This window comes from Xiphophorus maculatus, chromosome 16, assembly GCF_002775205.1.
Source record: "Xiphophorus maculatus strain JP 163 A chromosome 16, X_maculatus-5.0-male, whole genome shotgun sequence".
Classification (NCBI taxonomy): domain Eukaryota; kingdom Metazoa; phylum Chordata; class Actinopteri; order Cyprinodontiformes; family Poeciliidae; genus Xiphophorus; species Xiphophorus maculatus.
The window spans coordinates 25341040-25347825 of NC_036458.1; positions in this window are offsets into that span (position 1 = coordinate 25341040).

Below are 6786 nucleotides of genomic sequence, written 5' to 3' on the forward strand. Positions count from 1 at the left end.
GTGATGTAAGATCGATCTATCAGTGAACGGCATTAGCTCCTGTTCACACTCCAGACCAGATGGTGGTGGTAATGCACACTTTTCAAAAAACTTTCAGTTCTTTGAAAAGTGCCATAAAAACAAAATAGCACTTTTCCCGGCATCATTGTGAGCGGTGGAGGAGAAGAGATGCTGTTCAAATTCGTCATTTTTACTCGCATAATATTGCCTTAAAAGTATAGAGAGCCTTGATAATAGTTAGTAGTTTTGGTAAATTCAAGCTGGTTATGTCCTAGTCAGAGGTTAATTACCTTTATTTAATTATAAACAGTAAATGGACTGAACTTATATAGCACTTTTCCAGTCATTTTGACCACTCAAAGTGCTTTACACTAGAGTCACATTCATCCATACACACTCACATTTATACACAAATTTGCAGATCAATAGGAGATTTGTGTTTCCAACAATAAGTGCTTAATAAACATGATTTGATTGAAAAGTAATTGAACAGAATTTATTCCCCTTAAAATGGACACAGAATACAATGTGTATACAAAATGTATGAAACATTTATCTTTCATACATTTTATTTGTTGTTAGCTTTCAGGGCCCTGAGATGGACTGGTGACCTGTCCAGGGTGAATCCCGCCTCTCATCTGATGACTGCTGGACATGGGCACCACCAGCCCCCCTACCATCCTTCAAGGCTCAGCGTGTTCAGATCATGGATGGAAAGATTTTAAGGTAGTTTGTCTCCTTCAAGTCCACACTTCAGCTTCTTAATTAATGCCAACATCAACTGATTTTATGATATTGCTGACTATTTTTTCTACTTCTGACATAAACAGGCAAAGAAGTCACCTAGAAATGTTTTTTCACTCCAGGCATTCAGTCCCAATCATCATCTGTTCTGATGATGCCACATACGTAGAGAGTCCACAACGTCTTAAAATTATAAGTCAAATGTTTTTCTTTGCCAGTTTTCTGTACTCTTTAAAATACAAGAGCTTTCTCTGTTTAATTGCTCTATTGTTCTCTTTTGTAGGTTTCTGTAAAGTGCAATGGATGGGAATGTTCTGTCATTGATCCTCACTGTCTTAGGAAGGAGAAATGTCAGTTTGTCTGGAGTAATACTGGAATACTGTGGCATTGAATTAAAGTAATACTCTGTGCTTGGTGAAATATTTTTCACATTTCTCTAAAGTGTACTTATTTTATTATGGTGCTAATTTTCATAAGCATGTTATCTGTAAACTTTTACTATATTAATGTCTACAATTCTCTGATAGTATATTAACAATTTACTCTTGAAAAATGTGAATATATTGAATACACATTGTATTTGTTTCTTCCGGAAATGTGTTGCAATTGATCCTTCTGTGTTCTGGTAGCCTGATGTGTTTGCAGTACTGTAGTGTGTATGAAGCATGTAATGTACAAAGTGGCAAAGAAGAATAATGGAAGACATTGATAAGTAACTAAAATGTGTACTTCATTAGCAATTATAGTAAACCAAAAGTGTAATTGGTGCATACTGTGATCACAGTACTAATACGTATATGAAATATGTAATGCTTATATACTGAAAATACATATATCATCATATATCATAAATGTAATTCAAAGGTGGTCGCTGCAAACTCTGGCATTGTTAGCTTCTGCACCTCCTTTTTTTAGCCATAGATTATTGGTCCACTTATCTCCTCTTTTTTCGGCAAGTTTTTGAAAAGTAACTCTGTTGTAATCAACTACCTTGAAAACATAAAAATAATGTTTATCTTTCTAAGGTAAGATAGATAAGATAAGATAAGATAAGATTTATTTGTCATTGTCATCAACAGATTACAACGAGATTGAGATTTGCTCGACTCGAGTTAAGATGCAGGTTATGTGTATATCCATAATATACCAAGATAAAGAAATGAATAGTACAAAATGAGAAATAAACTTAGACATCAGAAGATGGTTGCAACGCCTGGAGGTGTCGCAACAGAATTTACATTTATAACAAAGTGGTGTCAAGAGCAGAAGTTCTTATGCCTTTGAATTTAGTGCCATGATTGCCATCGGGTAAAAACTGTTTTTAAGGCAATTTGTCCTGGTTTTTATTGCTCTGTATCTCTTGCCTGATGGCAGCAGATGGAAGAGACCATGGTCAGGGTGTGAAGAGTCATTTAAAATGTCCAAAACTTTCTTGTGGAGCCTGGAAGTGTAAATCTGTTCCATAGTGGGGAGGGGGCAGTTTATGGTTCTCTCTGCTGCCCTAACAACCCTCTGGAGCGCCTTCTTGTCCGCAGATGTGCTGCTGCCGTACCAGACACACAGACCGTACGTGAGCACACTCTCTATGGAGCAGTGATAGAAGGCCTGCAGCAGGTCTGAGGGGAGACGGTTCTTCTTGAGTATTCTCAGAAAGTAAGTCTCTGCTGTGCCTTCTTCAACAGCTCCTTGGTGTTGGTGCTCCAGGTTAGCTTGTCCTCCAACTCCATGCCCAGAAACCTGAACACTGGGACCCTCTCCACACAGGTCCCACTGATGGTGAGAGGCTGGATGTCCGTTTTGTTCTTCCTGAAGTCGATCACCAGCTCCTTTGTTTTGGAGGTGTTGAGGAGCAGGTTATTGACTTTGCACCACTCTGACAGCCACTTCACCTCATTCCTGTACTCCAGCTCCCCCTTCCCGCCTGAGATGAGACCAACAACAGTCGTGTCATCTGCAAACTTAATGATCTTGTTGCTGAGGTGGTTGGAGACACAGTCATGAGTGTAGAGGGTGTAGAGAAGTGGGCTGAGCACGCAACCCTGTGGCGATCTGGTGTTCAGGCTTAGATCAGTGGAGGTGTGGGGGCCCAGTCTGACCCTCTGAGAGCGACCTGTTAGGAAGTCCAGGTGACTTGTTCCAACCGTGCTATTAGCACGGTTGGAACAACCTTACAGGACATAGACCTTAAGCAGTGTGATGCTTGGTCAACAGATATAAACGGCTGCTTTTACTTCCTAACCCCCATCTGCATTGGGTGACGTTGGTGCTACGTCATCTGAAACCCAGCAATACCCGTTTCTCACTTCCTAAGTCCATCATCAAATGATTAAGTGATGTAGCTGCAAAGGGTCAATCCAATGCCTTGCAAAAGTATTAATAAGCTTTATTAATACTCTTCTAAAATCTTAATATTCTAAACGGTTGTAGAACAAAAGGTAGAACATTGTAACTGGTTGGATGTTAAAGGCTCTCCTGCTGGAAAGTGGACCTCCAGTACAGCATTTAGTCTTCTGCAGCCTCTAACAGGTTTTCTTCCAGAATGTTTTCTGGATTTAGCTCCATCCATCTTACCTAGGGTGACCAAATGTCCGTATTTCACATCCTGTCCCGGGCGTCCCGGGTTTTTTTTAGAAAGTGAGGAAATGTCCTGTTTTTTTAAATGTCCTTCACTGGACCATTAAATTTACATGCACTAGGGCACTAGGGCACTAGGGCACTGCGCACTGCGCTGCGTGTGACGTACTCCCTGAGCCGCGTCAGTGCGGGCAACCCTTCTCTTAATCAGAAGATAGATAGTGTGGCTGTCAGTACGCCAACAACACGCTAAAGCGCAAATGTATGGAGTTTCCCCGCTTTTAGAGCCCCCCCCCCCCCCCCCCCCCCCGCTCCAGGTTGTCCTGGTTTTCCCAAATGAAAGTATGGTCACCCTATCTTACCATTAACTCAGTTTCATGTTCCTTGAGGAAAAACTATCATTACAGCATGATGTTGGACTAGTACCAGTTGGTGTTCAATTAATTATCTGCCACACAAAGCATTTCTTATTTAGTTCAAAAAGATCAGTTTTGTTTTCTTCTGACCAGAGCTCCCAGTCAAACTACGACTAGGAGCTCATAAAATAAAAGTTTCATTCTGCCACTCTTAAAAAAGGTCAGATTTTCCCACCTGAGCTGCAGTTCTGTCCAGAATTACCCTGAACCTGTTGGCTTCTTCTCTGAATAGTGCTCTCCTTGACTAACCTGTCAGTGTAGATGGACGGTCATGCATTGGCCAGGCTCCTTTGAATTCATGGCAGTTTTTATGAAGTGAATACAAATGAGGGACACACTTTTCAGATTTTTCTTTTTTGAACAGTTAAGTTTTATTTGAAATAGTTCAATGGATATGAATTACTTTTGACAGACAGACAGACAGACAGACAGACAGACAGACAGACAGACAGACAGACAGACAGACAGACAGACAGACAGACAGACAGAGAGAGCGATAGATAGATAGATAGATAGATAGATAGATAGATAGATAGATAGATAGATAGATAGATAGATAGATAGATAGATAGATAGATAGATAGATAGATAGATAGATAGATAGATAGATAGATAGATAGATAGATAGATAGATAGATAGATAGATAGATAGATAGATAGATAGATAGATAGATAGATAGATAGATAGGTTTTGAGTGTTTCTGATATTGTCCTTTTTTAAATATACTTGCAGAATTGAGGGGTTTGCTAACATGTGACATTGTAATATTATGATTATTATCTGCTTTAAATAATAGAAGCCCTTTTTCTCCCAGTGAAACTCAAGGTTTAGATGTGCAATTCCTTTGTACCCCCACCCATAACTTTGTGTGCAGCGCCTGGCTGGCTGCAGGTGAGCTGTAATTAAGCAGAGAGCAGACATTATGGAGCAGATGAGCTGGAGGGAGAAACACAGCAGCAGCTTTCTACCATCTGACCTTCCAACAGCAGACACGTAGCACAGTCTGACGCTAGCCAAGTAAGCCTCTAATTCACTCCTCCTCTTTCCCTCTCTCATTCTCTCTCTCTCAAACACACACACACATGCACACCCAATCCATGTGTCTGCCTTTTCTTTTTTCTACACAGTAGAAGGTGGAATGCAGTCTGTCTGTCAGGGCTAAAGAGAAGCAGGAAAAAGAAGAAAAAGAACGCCACCTCATCATTTCCTGATTTGACTTCCAGCTCTGATCCCCTCAATGAAGCTTCACAAACCCTAGAACACACACATCAAACGACTTGATCTTTTCAAGAACACCTCCAGGAACAAAGCAACATAATTCCAATCACAGATTGAAATGAGTATGAATCTGTGACTGATTACATACATGCCATGTATTCGCAGAATGCAGCATTATTTCCAAGTTTACAAGTTGACAACACTATGCAACATTTTAATATTAATACACATCTTTTAACTTGCTGAGTTGGATTCAGAAGGCGAAACACTGCAGTGCGCCTCTAACTAATGCTTAGCAGGCAACACTTTTAACATAGTTGTTGTGTTGTCTTGAAGTATACTGACAGAATTCATTAATGTAAGTCTTGAATGTCTTGAATAGTTTTGTCAAACATATTTCAGCTTTTGGATAGAACATGCCAGAGAAGGATCATTGGGATTGGTGTAAGTTGTTGACTATGTGGGTTGTTTGATTGACTATGTTAACATGTTGGTGGCAGCATTATGCTTAAAGCAATGTTTTTTTCAGCAGGTGACAGGGAAGTTGGTCAGATTTGATTTGAAGATGTTTGGAGCCAACTGCAGGGAAGTCCTGGAAGAAAACGTGCAGACATTCTAAGACTGAGCATCGACCCAAACGTACAGAATGGTTTAGATCAAAGCATTTTTACATTTTAAAGGCCCATTCAAAGTTTAATTTCAGTAGATGTGCAAAGCTAAAATAGACACACTCGCAATACTTCAGATTTTATTGATGAACATTTTTAAACATGTTTCCTTTGATTTTCTTTTCACACTTCTGCACTCCCTTGTGTTCATAGCCCCTTCACATTCTCATTAAAAATACAAAGTTTGTGATTTAACATGAATAAATGTAGAAAAGCTCAAATGAATACGTTTGCCAGACATTACTACATGCTGTGTCTGAATACAGCTTGAAAACATGAAACCAATTTGTTTCGTGGAATGTAATGGAATTACAAAGATCTGAACATTTTTTAAAACATGAATTTAGAACAAAGGTAGCTGTTCTAAAGTTGTGCATGCGGCTCAATTCTGCTTAAGCAGAATGCACAAAAAGTATAATCAAAAGACATGGACTGGCAATGCCTTTAAGGAATATTTTGGGCAATGACTCTAATGCTTTCCAAAAACAGTCACTAGTCAAAAGGCTGCAGTGAGACTTCCATCTTTTTTTCTTTCATCGTTTTTGTTTCAGAGCTGATAATTATACATTTTTCAGCCAAAAGAACAATGTGACTTAAATTAAAGAGTACATAATCATGTACATTTTGTCTTTAGAAGGATACGTTAAAAGGGCTTTGATGCCACAAAATTTCTTGTAATACATTGTATTTGGAGATTGATGGGTAATTAGCTGCTTGTTGAAGGGGGATTCAGAATTACACCAGAGTTTATGTTTGGAAGGCTTAGACAGTTGCTGCAGTTCAAGAGGAGATTTAACCCCAGGCAAAACTAAACAAGCACAGATCTGCACCAACACAGTGCATATAAGTTTAATCTAATTTGAGAACACTGAAAACCTTTGAGTTAAAAAAGTCTACATAATCAGTGAAGGACAAAACACAAGTATGTAATTTCCATTCTGTAGAAGCACAAAGCAGGGGCAAAAATTATGGAAGAATGTAGAAAGAATGTCATGCATCAGTATGAGCTGACATAGTCGTAAATGAGTTCTATCAACAGAGTCTGAGTATGTTCATAACTACCTTTGTGGCAAGGCTTATTTCAGAGAACCACTACTATAATGACAGGAAGTAGCACTGGCATGATTAGCTTAATGCACATTTAAGTAGCATTGATCTGCTTGTC